We start from the raw sequence: 21,690 nt of genomic DNA, 5'->3' as shown, positions 1-21,690 counted from the left end.
GCTAGTCTCTGCTGTGGAGTGACTGTTCTGGCTTTCTTCCTAGACTAGCATCCATTGAAATGCACGTGTACCTGTGTGGTCATTTGGACACTATGCTGGCATATACACTGGTCCCAGACATATATTTCTGGAGGTGAAATCTCCACATATTGTGGTCTCACAATCTCAACTCCAGACTTTTGCTGGTCCTTCAGCTCTCAGAATCTCGTGCCCCTTTATCAGAGCATGCAGGGACCTCTAGGTCCCTTGCATCCCTCGTGTGGGCTGTAGGAGAACAGGCTTATCTCTCCTTCACCAATTCAGCACTATTGCTTCTGCATCATGCTGAATGAGTCTGTGTGTGGCACTCCATCTAGGCGCAAAAAGTCTTCCAAACAATGCTTGGGGATTGCACGTGAGATTACCAGGAGACAGATTCTGAGTTGGAGATTTGCATGCAGAAGTTTATTGTGGAGGGCCCCCCAGAATCCACACCTGTGGGGGAATGACCTAAGCAGGATTTCAGTGTGATATAATGCAGCAAAGGCTCAGCCAATCCTACGGAGAAACTCCGAAGCTGTAATGAACCATAAAGTTGTCCTGAGTTAAGGCAAGGGTACTGAGTATATATAACCCTGTATTGACCAGTCAATGGATGAGAGTTGCTCCCCTGCTCTCCCAATGGGGCATCCCCTTGGATGATGTGATTCTCTCTAGCTGACACCAGTTCAGCTGAAATATTTAGCTGTGAGCTGTCAGACATCAGCACTCCCACCAGCTGGAGAATGGATTGCCTTTGTCCTGAAGGAGGGAGGAACTGGGGCCATGCTACAGCATCCACCACCCTGGGGAAGCATTCCATTAGCCTCTCCTGACTCCCAATTGACATTCTTGGGATTCCCTTTACTCATCTGGATATTTCTACTGGGTCTCCATTTCCCCATTCTGTCTAGGCATTCCATCCTGAGAGGGAAAGGAGGGGGCATAGTCATTTGATGCTATTTCTCTGTTTCCTTGTCATTTCTATTTCCCACATTCTCCCTGGACTGTACGGTGTGGGCTTTCTCCATCCTTCTCCACTCTGGAGTAGACTTCTCCTACATCATGTTTTCAAGAATAGTGAAGGGTATAAGATTTTACCCTGCTTTCAAGCTAACAAGTTAGCTTGCCACAGTTTCATGGGTGCTGGAAGAAGACGTGAGACTCTTGAGTCAGAGTTTAAGGGCTTTATTATTCACGGCACATCAGGCAGCATGAGCTTCATGTTAGTGCCCATTCTCCATTTCCCCCAAGCCCACGGAAGCAATGCTTATGGCCCTAGATGGGTGCTATGTGTACAGTGGGTTTATGTCATAGCTGAGGAACTTCAAACTTAGGAAACCCCAAACCTTCCCAAACTTTGAACCAGAGGGAGACATTATTTTCATTTTACCAGACAGCATACAAACTACCCTGTCCTTTAGAGGGACATACTATCTCTCTCTTTCAAGACTGTTCTTTGTATGGGAATCCTAGAAGAGAGTCCAGAATAAAAGACTGTCTGTGCCTCTGCTTACAAGATGTGAAGAAACAAAAGATTCATGGAGAATTGTCTCCCAACACACACATCCTTAACCCATGAGCATTGAGTGTCACAGTCCAGCTTTAAAGATAAAAGTGGTATTCTTTCCACCTTATGGAGGAAACTATGATCAGAGTCTTCTAGGCTCGACTGTTGTTATAAGAGCTTTGGAATGACTGGGAACTAGGGATTATTAGGGAGAAGATAAAATATCTCCCAAATATTGCCCAAATTATCTATTGATTTTACAATGTTATATCTTTCCTATTTAAAACTTATGAAGCCCACAACCACATGATGCTTATAACACACAGATATGGTCTGTACCAAGACAATCACAATCTAAAGACTGCATTTACCTGAATTGTCAAAATTACTTTTAAGAATATTTCACAGCTTTGTTTTGTGTTTTATTTTGACCTGTAAGCTGTCAGATAGTAAGGTGCTTCATGCTATTAGTCAGAGTAACTGACATTGGCTGCTGCAATGAACAACTCCCAAGTTTCAGTGGCTCAATACGAAAATATTTAATTTCTTATTCATGTCACAGAGAAAATCAGGTTGAATGGCTCTCCCAGGGGTTCTCGCCCCCACTGTTGATGCAGAGATGCAGGTTCCTTCCATCTGGTAGTTCTACTTTCTGGTAGGGCCTCCAGGTTTATTCAATGGGTGTCCTCCATTTGACCAGGTGACTAGCAGAGTGTTGAGGACCACAGGTGATGTTTTAGGGATTAGGCCAGAAAGTGAGGTATATCACCACCTATATTTCGTTGGTCAAAACTAGTTACATAGCCTGACCCAGATGGAAAGGTTGGGCAATGTGACCTTCTTATTGTCTGTCATATTCCTTAATAAGAATCTGTCAGTCAATGATATTTATTGATGGTCAGCTTGATGCAAATCATTGTATTAGGCATCCTAAAAAGAAAAAGAGAGTCAAAACTTCCTGTGCACATATACAGAGAATAGATTAAGGCAAGAAGTCTTTTTGACTCATTCTGTTTAAGTAAATCGTTTAGTAATAGATTGAGTTAAAACAGCTCCACTGTGAGCTAGCTGTTTAGAAATTAGGGGCACACTTAACCCTTAAAAATAATGTATAAGTTATGGTGTGTATATCAGATAACATGTTTTCTAGCTTCAGATTTTAGGTGCCCAAATCCCTGGTAGTGATTGGAGACGGTCCTCCATGTCCAACAGCTGAAGCAACGGCAGAGGGGGGTCCTAAGCAGTGTAGGAAATTGGGTACAAAAGCTTCGTTCTTTCTGTAAGCATGAAAAAAAAGATACTGCATGTGAAGCAGTCAGTGACAACTTAAAGGAGGGTGCGATTGCAACTCGGGATCTGGCTCACGAGAAAACGATATAGAAACAGCAAACAAGTGACAGGACATGATGATTGTCATCAAATTGGTAAGGCTGTTATATAAAATAAGGGGGGAAATGAACTAGTGTGGTTATTGAACACGTAGTGATGTTAATAGCTAAAGAAAAGAAAATGTAAGTTATAATTACTATGACCTGCTTTTTGTTGCAACAGACATAAATATATTTTCAGCAGACTTGGTGACCTCGTAATTATGGAGTGAAAGCAAACTAAGCAGCTGCTTGCCTTCTGAGGTCCAATTTTGCACTCCCCCGTCCCCATTCATATTTTAAAATGGTTCATATGATCAAAAAGCACAATGATGACAGTAGGAATTGACATTTGTTGAATGCCTGTTACAGGTTGGGAACCACAGAGGCACTTTTTTTTCCCATAAGTTTACTATTTTAATTCTCATGACATTGCTGTGAGTCAGGCATGATTATTCCTGTTTGAACAGAAGAGAAAACTGAAGCCAGTGAAGTTGCACGACTTGATGAAGAGCACATGACTAACCAAGTGTGGAACTGGAACCGGAAACCAAGCCTTTGGACATGGCTCAGTGCTTTGCATAGTAATGGTGACGTGAATATAACTGAGTATTGCATTCTCTGCTTGATATTTTGAGCATTTTATAAAGGTATGTGAGGTAGAAGAAAAGATTGCTTACTTGAACTCTAGAAAAAAGGTAAAAGAAAGAAAGGTGAAATTTTGAAAAGTATTGATTTTGGCGTCACGGAAAAATATGTGTACCTCTCTCACTCCACCATTCACACTGTTATTCTCTTTCTCTTCCTTTCTAATTTATATCTCATCAGTTTCTGGAGAAGGATTGATGGAAGCTCTGGCTCACTCCCAGGAAAGTAATAATATAGTAAAATTAATTCCAAATCTCTAGCTAAATAGATTGCCTTCGGATTGTGAAGAACCAACAATACTGATAAATGAAAAAAACCAATATTGATAAATGAAAATAATTTAAAAATGAAAAATGATAATGCATGCTTTTGTGCTTTATATGAATGGAATCACACTGTATGCATTTTCTTAGCCTGTTTCTCTGTTGGGGACTATGTTCTTGGGATTCATCCATACCATTTCGTGTAGCTGTAGTTCTTCAGTTTTTACTGTTGTATGTGAAATTCCATTGTACGTATATACCACAATTTGTTTAGCTTTTGTATTGTTGACAATTTGGGTTGTTTCCAGATTTTTGCTGTAACAAATACACCTTGATGTGAACATTCTTTTACAGGTATCCTGGGGCAGATACGCAAGTGTTTCTGTAGGGGTTATATATTCTTAGGAGTATAATTGCCGGGTCATAGAGTAAATGTATCAACTTTATTAGATAACGTCATAGTGTTTTTCCAGAATGAGTGTTGTACCAATTTACACTCCCGACAGCCATGTAAAAGTTTCATTTGCTCCATAACCACATCTTCAACTTGTTATCGTCACTTTGTAACTCTTGCCAATCTGGTAGTTCAGTGTGGTTTTAATTTGTATATCCCTGAGTAGTACTAATGAGATTAAACATCTTTTCTTATGTTTTCTGGTCATTCATGTTTCCACTTCTACTACTTTTTAGGACCTTTGCCCATTTTCCACTGGGTTATTTGTCTTTTTATCATTTATTTGCACAAATTTTTTTTTAAATGTATCTTCTGGATACTAATCATTTGACAGCAATTTGTGATGCAAATCTTTTCTTTCAGTAGATGATTTATCTTTTCATTTTTTAAATGGAGTTTTTGGTAAATACAAGTATTAAATTTTTACTTTTTCTTTTTTTTTTTTTTTTGAGGAAGATTAGCCCTGAGCTAACTGCTGCCAATCCTCCTCTTTTTTTTCTTGAGGAAGACCGGCCCTGAGCTAACATCTGTGCCCATCTTCCTCCACTTTATATGTGGGACGCCTACCACAGCATGGCTTGCCAAGCAGTGCCATATCCGCATCCAGGATCTGAACTGGCGAACCTCAGGCCCCCGAAGAGGAACGTGCGCACTTAACCACTGCGCCACCGCGCCGGCCCCACAAGTATTAAATTTTAATGTAGTCAAATTTATCATCTTTTCTTATATAATTTGTGCGTATTGTGTCTTAGTTAAGAAATCCTATCTACCCTAAGGTTCTAAAGATGGTCTATTATAGCTTCTTCAAAAATGTTTCATTTTTTCATACATTATTTTCTTAATATATACGACGTGCTTTAGGAATATAATTTTGTTTTTTTCCACGTGGCTAACCAATTAGAATCCGTACGTTCTCCACCAAATTTGGGTGCTGACTCTGTCATATATCAAATTTCATGACTTGTCTAACCAAAAAGCCACTGTCCATTTTCAGATTAGATTCAACAACATTTTATTATATGGTTATGATTAAATGTATTTTCATTGAAAAATAAAGTGTGGTCAAGCTGGAGTAAGCTAGACCTGGTGAGCAGGAAGCAGGAAGGATGTAAAAGAACTTTGAGGGGCCGGCTGGTGGTGCAGCAGTTAAGTTCACATGTTCCGCTTCTTGGTGGCCCGGGGTTCGTCAGTTCGGATCCTGGATGTGGACACGGCACCGATTGGCAAAAGCCATGCTGTGGTAGGCGTCCCACGTATAAAGTAGAGGAAGATGGGCATGGATGTTAGCTCAGGGCCAGTCTTCCTTGGCAAAAAGAGGAAGATTGGCGGTAGGTGGCTCAGGGCTAATCTTCCTCAAAAAAAAAAAAAAAAAATTAAAAAAAAGAACTTTGAGGCAGGGATACCAGTTAGGAGTTTATCACAAGTTCAAGAAAACAAGGTTCTGAATCATGACAGTGACATGATAATGGAAAGAACAAAAATGTGAGAAATCTTGCAGAGGAAGACCTGACTTTATTTGGTAAATAATTGAATATGGAAAGCAAAGAAGGATAAGTGATAAGCGTGACTACAGGTTTTGAGCTTGGATGACTCTGGTTTCAGGAAAAACAGATAATTTCAATGGTAAATTTGTTAAAACTGATGTGGCTACAGGACACCGAGGTAGAAATTTAGGAAATATTTGTATATAGTTGATAAGTTAAATCTGTTGAAGGGACATTTTTAATAAATTTTGTTTCTGTATTCTTATTGTTTCATAGGAATTCTTTACATATTCTGGATACAAATCCTTCCTCCAGGAATAACTTCTCCTGGTTTGTGTCTTTTGTTTGTTTTTGATCTTTTTATGGTATCTTTTGAGGAACAGAAATTCTTAATTTTTTTATAGTGAATTCTATCAATCCTTTCCTTTATGTTTACACATTTTATTTAGGAAATTTTTCTGGGTAGAGAGATCATGACAATATTTTCCTATACTGTATTCTAATTATGATTTTAACAGTCACATAGAGATATTTAATCCAGCTGAAATTGAGTGTTGTTTATGGTATCAAGTAAGGTTACAATATCATTTTTTCCCTTATGAATACTCAGTTGTCCCAGCACCATTTTGAAAAGTTCATTTGTCTCTCTTGAATTTTCATTCCTACCTTGGTAATAGATCAAGTGATAAATGTATCAGTATATTTCTAAGCTTTTTATTCTATTTCATTTCTCCTATTGTCCATCTATGTCAACACCACCTGGTTTTAATTTATATAACTTTATAAAAAAATCTTGGTATTTAGTAGGGCAAGTTCTCCAAACTTTTTTCTTCTCCTTCAATAGAATAGTCATCCTGACAATTTTTGGCCCTTGAACCTCAATATAAATTTTAGACTCAACATGTTAATTTATACATACATACACCTGCTGGGATTTTTATTGGCAATCTATTGAATTTCCATAACAGTCACAGAGGTGTCATCTTTGTGATATTAGTCTTTTAGTTCATAAGCATGGTATACTTCTTGATTTATTTAGGTCTTCTTTAATATATTGCAGTATAGTTTTATATTTTTGTCCATATGGTTTTGCATATTTTTATTAAATTTGCTTCTGGATATTTCATAAATTTTTATTTTAGTTAAAAAAATTATTTTCCAACTCTGTATTGTTGGTATACAAAATGCAATAGATTTTTACTCTGAAAGTTTACTAAACTCTTTTCTTATTCTAGAAATTATCTATAGATTCTGTTGGATTTTCATTACAGTCATACCACTTGAAAACAATGATATTTTAACTTCTTCCCCTCTATTCTTCCTATTGTTTATTTCTCTTTATTTCCTTTCTGTACTGGCTAAAGATTCTAGTACAAAGTTGGAAAAAAGTGGGCATTCTAGTCATTGCCCTGATCGCAAAGGGAATATTTTTATTGTTAACTATGATTTTTAATGGTAGTTGTTAATATCAGGCAAAGAAATTTTGCTAATTGAAAAAAACCTCAAGGCTGAATCATTGGCTTGGACCAAGAGAAAGGGAAAAAGAATGGGAAAAGGAGAATCTACTGAGTTTTTAATCCCAACTTTTATATTTTTATATTTCTAAATGTTCTATGTAGTTTCTATCTTCCTCTCTTCCTTCCTCCCTCCTTCCTGCTCTCTCTCTTTCTTTTAAAACCAGTTTTTCCTTTTAAAAATATTCTCTTATTTTTCCCTTATGTTTTCAGGGCCCTTTTGATTTTTTAAACATATTAAGTATACATAATATTTATTCTTTGTCTTCTATTTCCAATATCTGAAGTCTTTATGCATTTACCTTTACTGTCTGTTGTTTCTCCTACCTCTCAATCTAGATGTCTTATTTCCTCATGCAGTTTCTGAGTTTTAACTTTAGGTTCATGTTTTTTGGATTTTATCTGTTTGAATTTTTCAAGCCCGGTATTGGCAATTTATACCTCCGGTGATTGTTTGCGTTTGCTTCTGCCAAACAATGGGAACTCTACAAACCTAGAAACGCTTAAATTAAGTTTCCTTGCCTGAGGATTGTTTTGGATATCCCCAAGACTGGGCTACAAGCTCAGCTGAGGGCCAGCTTGTGGATGTGAATTCCAAGGGGCAGGTTAATGTTTCCTTGTACCCAATGCCACATTTTATAATAAGCAATTTTTCTTGCTGTCCCTTGGATTTATTTCTGGGTCACATATACCTTGAAGGTTTAGGCCTTTTGGGTACCTGATTTATTAAGGCAGGTCCTATTAGATTCCCCATCTTGGTCAGGTGCCTCCTAGGATTTATATCCTGTTACCTGTGAATACAGACACTCAAGTTCACCTTCACGGGCAAATGTCCTCAAAGTGAAAGCCAGATACAAAGCTCAGCTTACCTCTCTGGATTCCTATATTCACTTAAGTTTTTGGTTTCTGAGGGTCCTTACTTTCTTGGTAACACAACAATGTATTTAAAAATATTTTTTATTACTTTATTTTCACTGAGAGTCTTGATCACAGTACCAAGTGTGTCACATTACTGGCAAATGGAGATTTTAGAGTCTTCGAAAATAATTTATCCCTATAAGAAATTTAGACTGGCATGAAAAGAATGGGGAGGATCTTTTATGAATAGTAGGTAGTATAAATATAAGATCATAGACTAAACTTTTATTCATTTATTCACTCATACGTATTTACTGGGCACTCTGTTATGTGAAGTGCTCTGTTACACTGCAGAAGATACATAAATATATTGAAAAGTCCTTGGATTTCAAAGATCATTTATATCACTTATAGATATAAGTTAAATAAAGATAGTGTAAATATTCATACCCAGTTGAGGAATTAAGCATATCATTGTAAAGAAGGTGATATTTTATAAAATCTCTAGGGTACACAGAGGGAGATAAATGGAAGTTCATTCGAGGTAGAAGGCCCAAAGAGCATGAACAAAGGCATAGAGGCCAAAAAGCATGGAATGGGCTTAGATAACTGTATGTTTGACTGGATCTTAAGTGATTTTAAGGAAATGGTTAATGATAAGAATGGAAACTTGAGCTGAGACCAGAGAGTGAAGGGTCCTGAATTCTAGCCAAGCAATTTGAACCAAGCAAATTAGCAGGAGGACTGAGAGTTATTAACAGATACCCAAACCTCTCAGTTTTATACAGTCTAAAATGTGTCATTTATGGAAAGCTGATAGTAGAATCAAGATTTAAACTCTAGCAGTTATAAACAGGGGTAAACAAAAGTGAGATAAAGTATGGGAGTGTAAAACAAGTAAAATACTGATGCTTTATGCAGGATTTCTCATATGAATAATCTCCATATCTGACAATGGCTTCATGGTGTTTACAATTATTTTCCTTCATTGCTTAGAAAAAATTTATTTATTTTCTTTCTTTCTTTTTTTTTTTTTGAGGAAGATTAGCCCTGAGCTAACATCTGCCACCAAGCCTCCTCTTTTGCTGGGGAAGACTGGCCCTGAGCTGACATCCGTGCCCATCTTCTTCTACTTTATATGTGGGATGCCTGCCACAGCATGGCTTGACAAATGGTGTGTAGGTCCGTACCTGGGATCTGAACCTGCAAACCTCAGGCTTCCAAGTGGAACGTACAAACTTAATTGCTGCACCACAAGGGTGGCCCCTTTATTTTCTGAGTAGTTTTGAAACCACATCTTGGTATTTCCTTCCATGAGTAAGATTCAAGCCTGGGTCCTAGCACAAAGGACACAATATTTAGGAACTAATCTCCCCCCTCATTTTAAAGAGAAAGAATGGGGCTAGTTCTTGCTCAAATAGTCTTGGTCATTTTATCTTATTTTTCAGTTCTTGCTCAAATAGTCTTGGTCATTTTATCTTATTTTTCAGATTATAATTTTAGTTTAACAGAGCCTCTCTATAAATTTCTTAGGTCACCTCATTTTGTTAATAAGAAATAGAATCATTAAATGTCAATCAGAATTTGTAGTATCAAAATTCAAGGTCTACTTTATAAATGTTAAAGATCAGAAAATTATCAAATGAGCACTAATAGGCATACTACAAATCGCTAATGTAATTTTTATTTCTCAACTGAGATGAAAAATGAGAATGTATGTCTTTCTCCACTCTAGTACCAAAACCTCATTAGGATCTGGCCAGCATGTAGGGAAGTGACGCAGCTGAGGCTCTCTCAGGCAAATACATTAACATTACAAATGCAACTTCGTCTGAATCTATCTCAAGGAGCATTTTCTCTCAGAGGTATAGTAAGAATTACATTAGCCGTGCAGTTATTAAGCTCTGTTGAATAATTCTGTGTTTTACTAAAGGAAAGTAACATTTTGTCTCTCTCAGAGGGTTAACAGCTCTACAGATATATTTAAAATAAACCTAATTGGGAAAGGACACAGGATTTACAAAATTATGTGGGGAAATTTGGTATTCAGTTAAAAAATATAAAGTATCTTAAACAAAGCATTTCATAATATTAGACAGATGTCTGACCTTTATTACTTCGTAATCAAACAACTTTATCTTCTATTATAGGTTGTAGATGGGCAATGGCGGAGAGAAAAATACTGTTGAAAATTCTCAGTTTTGTACTGCTTTGAAATTTGGGCACAATTTGTAACCTAAACTCCTCAATAGTTAATATAACTATTGTTTTTCTTCGATTATCAGAGTTACATGTTCTTCATGTTTTGACATACTTGAAACCTGTATGTTTCCTAAAACAGCAACATCAAAAGAAACGTGTTCCAATTTCTATGATTCTTAGTGGTCGTCATCTTTGTGAGTGATAATATAGTCATACATGCTAGGATTCAGATGCCTGAATCTCTAATATTGCTTTAAGTGTTTTAAAAAGAGATAACACTGTAATGCAGAACTGAAAGGAAACATTATTTTATACAAAGGACTATTAAATGCAAACAATAAAATCAAAGGTAGTAGAGAACTGCCAAATCTATTGAATATATTATGGGATTTCAAAGCCGGGAAAGATTATATGACAGATTCGTGGTCTTAAAGGATTATTACTCAGGTGCCAAGCATCTATCTATCAAAAGCTGCTGGATGACTTTCAAGAGGAGGTAATTCACTTACAGTGATGGGTAATTCAATTAAGGAAAAAGTGGAACTGTCAACTTAACCAAATGGGAAATGCACACAAAACCCTGAAGTTATGCTACCAATCTTAAAGATGCCCAAGAGGTCAAGAGCATGGCATGGATTATAAAAAGCAACCTGTTGTCCTGCTGCCTGACCAAAATCAACTCAGAAGACTGAGTGGGAAGACACTGGAACTCAAATTTCATTTTGATCATGCAGAAAGTGCTATCTCCAATTACATGAATAATAATATAGTATCACGAGTATGGAAACAACTTAACATATATCCAATTTAGTGTTTTGTTTCTGAAATCATCATAAATTCTTAGAAGCAGAAACGGTAATCACTAAAATACAAGATAGATTCACTATCTCTAAATTACTTCACAGCAATATAGGGTTGCTAGGTTTGAGCTGAGATGACAAATCTATACTTCAGTAGGACACTTAAACTCATTGTATTCTTGTGGACAAAATGGAGAAATATGGCCTAGATTAGATAGTGTATTAGAAGTTGAATGACTGTGCTGATACAGTCTGATGAGTGGATTGATGGCACCTGGAGAAAGGTTCCTAGTGGCTTTTGGATGACTTTTTCCTAGGACTTCTTCTATGCAGTGTCATTTGTTGGTAACTTAAACACATGGAAACCTTTCTTATAAGACTTGCAGTTGTAAAAATGTAGCAGGGATAAAAATACTTTAGATCAAGTCAGTATCTCTAAAAAATTTTGACAGAGTGATGAACTGAATCCAGTAAGATTAATTTTATAAGAAATAAATACAAAATCCTTAATCTGGGTATACAAAGGGAACTTGTTCAGATAAGCTAGTTGTTAATTTCTAGCCATTTTGTTACACCTCTCGAAGCCTGTTTCCCTATGTGTAAAATGGGAATAACGATTCTAGCTACTGAACAGTCTGAGGTCAGGGCTCGGCAAGGTGCTGGAACGCAGTAAGTGCTCTACAGGTGGTAGCTACTGCTTTTCCAGAAATCCCGGGATAGAATCCAAATGCTGCCACTTATGGGGTATTTGAGCTGGGGTAAGGTGCTTATTCTTTCTAAGCCTTATTTTCTTCATTTGAAAACGGGGATAAAATAGTACCTACCACAAAGGTGGTTGTCATGAGAACTAAATGAGATGATGCATGTGAGGTCCTGTTTGAGGTGGTTGGCATATAGTGAGCTCCTAATGAATGTCAGCGATTCCAGTGAACATTAGTGTGACTCCTAGTAAATCCATCTGGACATTAAATTGAAAAAATAGAACTATAACCTCTCGAGAATAAGGGAAATTATACTTCCAGTCTATTATAGACTAAATCTATACTATTACTTGAGTTTAAACATATACTTTTACAAGAAATATTGGAATATTGAGGCGAACATAAAGTGAAATCATGTGAAAAATGATGGAAGAAGCTGGGGAAGAGAGGATTATGCCAGGAGGAAGCTCTCTGCAGGGTCATCATTGAAAGAGGAATGAGGCTTGCCCTGTTTGGGCAGCAGAGGTAGAATTATGACAACGTGGCAGATTTTCTGCTCCCCTAAAGAACGACTCTCTTGCTGTGAGAGCTGTCCAAAGGTAGAATGGCTGCCTGGGAAGGTAGTGATTTCTCAGTCACTGAAGTGTTTTTCAAGTTTGAAAAGTCATTTGAGCAAGAGTTGCAGAGAGGATTCAGGGATTTGAGACAGGATCTGGCTCAGTGATCTTTTAAAGGTCAATCTTTTTCTGAGGTTCTGTGGTTCTGCAGTTGTTGACGTCTTTACAGGGCTTAACATTTAAAAAGCTTTTTAAAAACCTGCATCCACTCACCTAGTCTTTTCTTTCAAATTATTTGACTGAAGCATCTCATATTAAGTAAGAATTGTGTGTCCCTGACCTTTAAGGGCTAAAATTTATTTCCTTCACTACTCTTATCAAGGTATCTGGGTAAATGGATTTGTAGAATCTGTGCATGCTAATCACACTTGCATTTCTTTTAAAATAGGAGAGTTGATAAAATGGGTAAAGAATTGTTGGGTCACAGGATTTCTGATGGTTCAGCTTTAACAGCCAGCAATTCTCCTGTCCTAAGTAATGTCACTATTAGTTAGACATGCAAATATGGGGTATATGGTTCACAATCAAGCTTGTTATTGCAGGGCATTTTTTGAGCAATGTGTCTCTTAGGATAAAAATAATATTGACATTGACTATCTCATGCAGCATAATCTGCTTTTGAGTGGTTTAATCTTTTTTCTCTTAAATTTTTAGTTCATGCTTCCTGGCCTTAGAATTATGTGTTGAAAAACCCAAGGACAATTCTCTCTGCTTTTATGTTGGTTAACAAATAAATCATGAGTGGTTCTGAAGGACAATGGAGAAGGCAACTCCTCCAGTGGGTACAACATTATGGTGAACCTTGCTTATAAGAAGGTGATATGATATCAGATCTACACCAATTCATCAGTGGTAGCTAAAGATTGGCCAGATAGTAAAGGAGGAGTTGGAAGTAACAGGACTGGAGGTTTGCTAATAAGGAGGATTGGGGAAGAATTATGTGAATGAATCTCTTGAAAAAGGCCCAGCATGTGGGAATATTAATGTTCCACATGAATTTTCACCAAATGTTCAATAACCAGGTGGACGAGATGACTCATTCTGTTGATGTCAGTCAACTTCTTTCTCCACTGACTTGACTGTGTCAAGGAGCTCATAAACAATGGTCCATCATATGAAAATCGAACATGCCTCAATAAAAAATAGATGGCTTCTCTCCAAGCCTGACCTGGCTCTCCTACTATGGCTGAATCTCCTATCTGCCAGGAGTAAAGACCAATAGTGAGCTCTTGATATTGTATGACACAATGATGGGACCAGCCTACCTCCTGGTTGATTATATTGGTTTCCCTCCATTACAAAATGAACAGTGTTTTGTCTTCACTGGAATAAATACTTAATTTGGGTATGATTTCTTTTCCTGGGCCACTATGTTGCTTCTGTTGACTTAATGCCTTATTTACATTATACCTTATTACATTATGCTTTCTCACCAATATTGCTTTTAAACAAGAAACTCATTTCACAGAAAAATAACTAATCTGGTGCCCTTGGGGTTCACTGATATTTCCACAAAACCTTCACCTAGAAGCACCTGGTTTATGGCATAGCAGAATAATCTAAAGAACTGATCTACTGTGTCAGCTGGGAAATAACACCTTTTGACATTAGAGTACTGTCCTTCAAGATAACGTATATTCTCAAAACTGGTGACTAATATATAATACTGTTTCTCCTCAAACCAAGAAGCATTGATCCAGAGACCAAGGAGTCAAGTGAGAGTGGTATTTTTCATTATTGCACTAAATGACCAAAGCATAAAATTTTCCTTCCCAAGTCCGTTCCTTTAGACTCTGCTAGTTTGGAGGTTTAGTATTCAGGGGAGAAATATTCCAGAAGGGGAGACAATTGAACTGGAATTTGAAATGTTGAGGCTTCCATTTGGCTTTTTTGGGCTCTTCCTGCCAATGGACCAGGAAGAAAAAAACTTTTACTGTGATTTTCTATGATGGAGCTCGGGGATTCCTCTGGAATGTAATATCCAGCAATAAAAGTTATTGGGAGATTATACCAACCCAGTATAGTTAGGATCACCAAGCTCAGACCACTCAGGAATTAAGCTTTGGATTACCCCACCAGACAAAGAACCATGACCAGCTGAGGTGCTGCCTGAGCACAGAGAGAACTTGGACAGAGAAAGTTATCAATACCAAAGGTAATCTCCGAAGCAATTGCAGAAATGAAAACTATTGGCCCTGCTCATATTTTCTTCCTTCTTCTTCTATGTATATAATAATATATTGATGTTTTCCTCCTTTCCCTAGTTTTTCAAAATTAATAAATAATTAGTGTTTACAAATTCTAACACATTGTCAACTTTAGGGCCTGATAACTTTAGTATTCATTGGGTTGCGCTACTTTTTAAAAAAATTATTTTTTAAATTAGCATACAGTAAAATAGATTTTTTTTGCTGTACAGTTCTATGAATTTTAATGCATATATAGATTTGTGTGACCACCATCACTATCAGGATGCCAATTAATTTCATTACTCCCCAAATCTCCTTTGGGTTATCCTTTTGTAGTCACACTTTCTTACCACCCTCCAATCCCTGACAACCACCAATTTGATTTCTATCTTGGTGGTTTTGTCTTTTTGAGAATGTCATATAAATGGAATCATACGCTATGTATACTTTTGAGCCTGTCTCTTCTTTCCCTTTGCATAATGCCTATGAGCTTCATTCAAGTTATAATGTGTGTCAATAGTTCATTCATTTTTATTGCTGAATAGTAATCACCTAGCTTTTAATATGTGGTGGATTGGTGGTAGTTAAATTTATAATTTATCCAATAGACCTCAGGATATCAGGATGGCACTGTCACTGAGCTAGAAGAGAACTAACCATCACCTAGAGATGGAAGTTTTAATGTAGGAAGAAGAATGTTTATGTATCTTAAGTAGTAAGAGGGTGGAATGCTGCAGACATTGCAGTGTGACTCATTTGTACCCAATCTGTCTCACTTTTAGTGTGCCTTCCTGAACCAAAGAAGTGAGACAGCTAAAACATTTCCAAGACTAATGTAGCTAGATTCTACATTAAAACTAGGTTTTACTGAGGAAATGTCCTCACTTGAGACTTGGAAGGAGTAAGTGAGCAACATGAGATGGCAGCTGCCTGAGCATAGATTAATTCTTCTGGCTGACATGGCAAAGGGGCATCTGGTTCTTCTGCTCCAACAGGCACAGAGGTTTGAATGTTTAGTCCTTAGCATCACATGTGCTGAGTGGTATGTGAAAGCTGCAGTACAGTAGTCTTGTGAGGTGGTAGGGTATCACTCTGAGCTGTGTTTCACCTGGCTGCACAGATCCAAGCTTTGTTCACTGGCCCTCCCAGAAATTCTGTAAGGTATCCAATACTGTGTAATAAGTCCTTTTCTCCTTAAAAGGGATAAAGTGGATTTTATTATCTGCAACTGATCCTTTGTTTCTCAAATTGAGATTTGGGGGACTCCTCCAAAATTCACCTTTGGATAAATTTTAGAAACTATTAAGTTAGTTGATGCATGTCTGAAACATTTCATACTATCAATAAAAAATTAATTGCTTTCATTTATGGTGATCACATAATGCACTCATTGATACAACACATATTTACTGAGTGCCTATGTGCTAGATCTGGAAATACAGAAATTAAAAGCAAAACCTGTTTTCACGCACCTTCCTTTAGTGATGAGAAACAGACAATAAGTAAAAGAGGCAGTATGCAAGAGGATGATAGTGCTAGGGATCAAGGAAAGCAGGGAATGGAGATGGAGAGTGTCAGGGATTTTAGAAAGGGTGGCCAGGAAGGCCCTTACTGGAAAAATGATATTTGAGTAAAGACCTGAAGAAGGAGGAGCATTTTGGGCAGAGGGAGCAAGCAAATACAAAGACCCTGAGGTAGAAGCATGTCTGGTAGGTTGAAGGAACAGCAAGGAGGCCAGTGTGGCTGGCATGCAGGGAGTGGGTGCCTTTGGGATCATAAAGCCAAGGTACCAACATTTTATGCTAAAGATTGATGTCCAAGAAATCAAAAAATATGTATATATATATATAATTTTTTCTGATTATCAACAAAATGCAAATACAAATATAAAATCTCTCATAGAAAACTCCTAATCTCCTAAGAAGACATTGGAGGCACCCCTCTCCCCACTCCTTCCTGGGGGATTTTGGCCTCCAGTGGAGGAATACTCATGGAAATAATTTAAGAAGGGAACATTTATAAAGAGCTACAAATATACTGATAAGCATGGTGATGCTTTAGGTACATTACTCACTATGTGTATTAACTCCTTGCACACCAAGCCTACAAGGTCAGATATTCTTAGCTCTAATTTACAGATGAAGAAACTGAAGCCGAGGGACATTAGATCATGTTCCTAATCTCAAATGGACCGTAAGTAGCAGTGGAGTTTCAATTTGAAATGGAAGTTTGTCTGACTTCACATTCTTCTTGAATATTTCCACAACCTCTCACTAGGTTCAATTCTCTATCCAAGTGAAGAATTTTCTCCTTTAACTAAAACTTTGATCATTTGATCCTTGAAGGAAATGGAGAGTAAGGGAAATACATCCCACTGGTGAAAGGCTTTCATGGTCTTAGAGACAGTAAATCAAGATACTCATTTAACCTTTTCTCATATATTCTCTTTTCCATTTTTTGAATCTTTTTTGTTCCTTTTAGGATCCTCTCCATTTATCCTCCCCACTTCCTCGTTATTCTTCCCCTACAAGTTATTTAAAATATGGTGACCATTGATCGGTAATATGTGGAATATAATGGAAGACTAGCTTAAGGATTATACTCCTTTTTAATATACCCTAGCTTTCTTGTTTTAAAAATTGAACTAGTATATATTATCTATAAAACATTTAGAAATGTGGAAAAGTATAAAGAAATGGAAAAAATCACTCATATCATAGTATCCAGAAAATACCATTATTAATCATTTGGTCTATCTTTTCAGTTTTTTGAATATGGATTTTTTAAACCTAGTTAAGATCCTATTCTATGTAATAATTTAAATTATTAAATGTTTCAAAATATAGAAAAATACAGATGGTCATAAAACTAACCTCCTAAGTGGGTGAGCCCTAGAATCAGACTGCTTGTGTTTGAAACCCCATACTGCATCTTGCTGGGCCACTTGTGCCTTTATTTTCTCATCTTTAAAATGGGGATAATAAGAGTACCTACCTCATAGGGTTGTTTTGAGGGTAAATGAAGTAGTGCTTGTTAAGCTTTTAGAACAGTGCTGGTATCTGTTAAGTTCTCAATAAGGGTTGGCTATTACAATAATTACCACCCCAAACTCCCAATAAAACAATGTACATTTTGTCATATCGACTTCAGATATTTCCTTCCTCCCTTTCAGAAATAAGGTATTAGAGGTGCAAATGAAGTGACTTTTACACTCCTTCCCAGTCTCTCTCTCCCTCCTCTTCCTCTAGGCAATCACTGTCCTGAAATTGGGTCATATCCTTCTGTCCATGTTTTATACTTTTACAATATTGAATGTATCTATTGTGTATAAATTTTGTAACATGATTTTCCCATTTAACTGAAAGCATTTTCATAAAAGCTTTTCCCTCTGTCAGACACTTTTTATAAAAAAATTCTTTGTTTTGGGATAATATACCATTGAATATCATTATTTACTTAACTGTTTCCCTAGTATCAGCCCTTTAGGTTTCACTTGTTCTCCTTTACAGTAACACTGGTGAGCATTCTCGCCCGTATAGTTTTGTGTACATCTTTGATTATTTCTTCGGCAGGGATTGATTGGCCTCAAAGGACAGAAACTTCTAAAGTAATTCATAATGATTATAAAAATAATAAAGATAATTATGGAAAAATTGAAAACACATCTGTAAAAATGAAAGGAAAAATATCTGTCTGCCACCATTAAAAGATGGTCGGTACTGTTAGGTTTATTTTCTTCCAGTCATGTTCCTGCCGTAAAGCACATTTAACACCGCCCCGCCCCCCCCACCCGCCCCCACGCACCCCCCGAACCCCCGCATTCACGCACATACTATACTTGGGAATGTACTGTTCATTAAGATTTATTCCCAGCCTTTTTACATTAACATTATGTGATCATATTACCTCAATTCTTTTAGTATTCTTTTGAAAACACAATTTTCAATGTCTGTATACTCCCACTTTATGACGTAGCTTAATTCATTTAGCCATTTCCCTATTTTAGGGCACTTAGATTATTTTATTTTTAATTGTATTATACAATAGTGAGCATTCTTGTACAGAAATTCTGTGTTTCTTACTTATTAGTTCCTTAAATTAGAGTCCTAGAAGTAAAAATTACTGGATTAACACATAAACATATTAAAGGCACTTAATACATATTGTCAAATTGCTCTCCAGAAATACTGGTTCTCCTGAGTGTATAATCCACAACATACATTTGCCAAAATTCTTATCTCTGCTAATTAGATACAGAAAGCACTTTCCATTAATTTTTTTCATTTTGACCGTTTAAAATTGATTTTTTAAAAATGTGCTACTTGAATTCATTCAGATTTTTTCCCCTAAATTTTGTGTGCTTAGACAATCTTTAAAAAATTGGGGTTATTTATACCATGAGCTGCTTTAATTTAAAAAAGAAAATAAAACAAATCTATGTGTTTAGCATCACTTGGATATAGCTATGGCTTTTGTTGATTATTAAAGTTTGGTTCGATTTTCAGGTACACACTGCACAGAATAAAGTGGAAAACTGATGACCATCTAGTGACTTTAAACTTTATACATCTTCATAGTTCAACCCCTCCCATCAAAAAATCCATCAAGAATTTCCTATTACTTAAAAAAATAAACTTTTAAGAGTAAAGTTATTGATCAGATAATCACAAACTATTTGAATAATATGCTCTTAGATTCTAAAATTACAGGTGAAAAGGAAGTGTAGAGTTTTCCTGGAATTTTCCTTTCTCTATCACTCTGTATGCCAGTTTTAATTATGTAAGGTCTAGATATTTTCTATAGATAAGACACCTATGAGAAAATTATTTACCCACAGTGGCAAATTGTCTCACTTGTGAAAATCTGTAATTTTCATTTAATCTAGGTGCATTGACTAGGATGATCTTTATTTTGACAAAAAAAGAAATTGTTTTCAATCCATTAGCCATGTTGTTAGGTCTTTCTTAGATGACAAAAATATAATTTGACTCAAATTTTGGATGGATTAAAGAATAAAAATATATATAAAGAGAAAATAATAACAAAATAAGAAAAAATTGGGAGTCTGCTCTGATTGCCTAGTGGTTAAAGTTCAGCATGCTCTGCTCTGGTGGCCAGAGTTTGGTTCCTGGGCATGGAACCACCCTACCTGTCTATCAGTAGCCGTGCTGTGGCAGCTGCTCACATGGAAGAACTAGAAGGACTTACAACTAGAATATACAACTATGTATAGGGCTTTGGAGAGGAAAAAAAAAAAGAGGAAGATTGGCAACAGATGTTAGCTCAGGGTGAATCTTTCCCAGCAAAAAAAGAAAAAAGAGAGAGAGAAAATTGGCATCTATATGAACTTGCAGAGGTACAGGTACCTCTAAGCATAAAACAAAGTAGAAATCACAAAAGGAAAGATTACTATGTTTGAGCATATAAAAATGGCAATCTACTTCAAGAAAGATCACCAGAAACAAAATTAAAAGGAGGACTACAAATGGAGAAAATTATTTATGACATATATGGTAAACAAAGGTGTAACACACAAAACTTATAAAGATTGCTTACAAATCAATAAAAAAAGATGGAACTGCAATAGAAAAATGGCCAAAGAGTGCCAGTGGAAAATTCACACACAATGACAAGAGAAGGGAATATATAAATAGTAAATAGATATGAAAAATTATTCAACATTACTAATTATAAAAATACATTAAAAATACTAATAAGATAGCACTTTTCTCTTATACCAAAATGGCAAATATCTGAAGTATTATAATCTAGAATGCTGTGAAACAAATACTCAAACTGCTGGTAACAATTGATATAAAACTTTTGGAAGGAATTTGTGCACTATTCATCAAAAACTTTAAAAATATACACACCAGGTGATCCAATGATTTCAGTTCTAGAAAGCCATCAAAGAAAATTAAAAAGAGATGAGTGCACATATTATGTTCTATGTGCATTCATTCTGGAATTATTTATAACATTGAATATTTGAGAAACAATGCCTAATATCCAATAGTAAATTATGTGTAGCCAAACAGTAGAACGTATTTTACAGTTATTAAAGTTGTGTTGTCAGACACGTTAATAACTAGAGAAAATATTCATGTTGTTAAGGAAAATAGAAAAGCAGGTTACAAATTATAATTCCAGTTTTGCAGTACACACAATTAAAACACCAGGAAGAAAATTCCTCAGGACGCTAATGCAATACCATTAATAGTGTCCTCTCTAGGTGGTGGGATCCCTAGTGATTTTTACAGTCTTCTTGATACTCTTCAATATTTTTCAAAATGTTTATGATAAACATGCATTATTGTTATAATCAGAACACACACACACACGAGAGAGACAGACAGAGAGAGAAAGAGAGAGAGAGAGAGGATAAAACTTCCAGGTTTCATCTGGAAGTGTTTATTAAAAGGACATTAGAGACAGTGCCACAGACAAATTCAAGAAAACTTATATTGAGTCGGCCAGGTAGATTTCTCCAAGTACTCGATATCATAAATTTGGGTGCTCCTTTTGAACAACAGGATAACTCACTCATTCACAGAATCTTAGACATTGTACAGATGAAAATGTTTCCTTCAGAAACAAAAGGGCTTACTCGGCCAAGGTTACACATATTATCCCCATGAAATAACACCAATAGCAGCAATAATTACGGTAACTACTACCAACATATGTTGCACCTACTGCTTGCCAGGCACTCTTCAATTGCTTTATGTGCATCACCTTATTTAATCCTCATAACAACTCTATGGGTTAGGTATTTACATCAAACAGGAGAGAAAACTGAGTCACAAACTGTATCTGTATTTCACTTCCTTTTTCCCCTCGCCCTTTCACGCAAATCCTAATCACCTGAAAACTGGATCTGACGCCAGCTAGCTTGGATCCTTAGGAAGGGATGTTTCTAGGGCGCATCTGTGTGTTTGTGTGTGATGCGGAAGGTAGGGAAATTTTAAAGACCCGCTGCCGGAAAACAATGTCCTGATGTCCTATGTTTTACTCTGGCTTCATCCCTGGAGCGCCCCTCCTGGTGGGCCAAGGGGCTGGGGATAG

Source organism: Equus caballus, chromosome 4, assembly GCF_041296265.1.
Source record: "Equus caballus isolate H_3958 breed thoroughbred chromosome 4, TB-T2T, whole genome shotgun sequence".
Taxonomy (NCBI): domain Eukaryota; kingdom Metazoa; phylum Chordata; class Mammalia; order Perissodactyla; family Equidae; genus Equus; species Equus caballus.
This window is presented reverse-complemented; position numbering follows the sequence as displayed.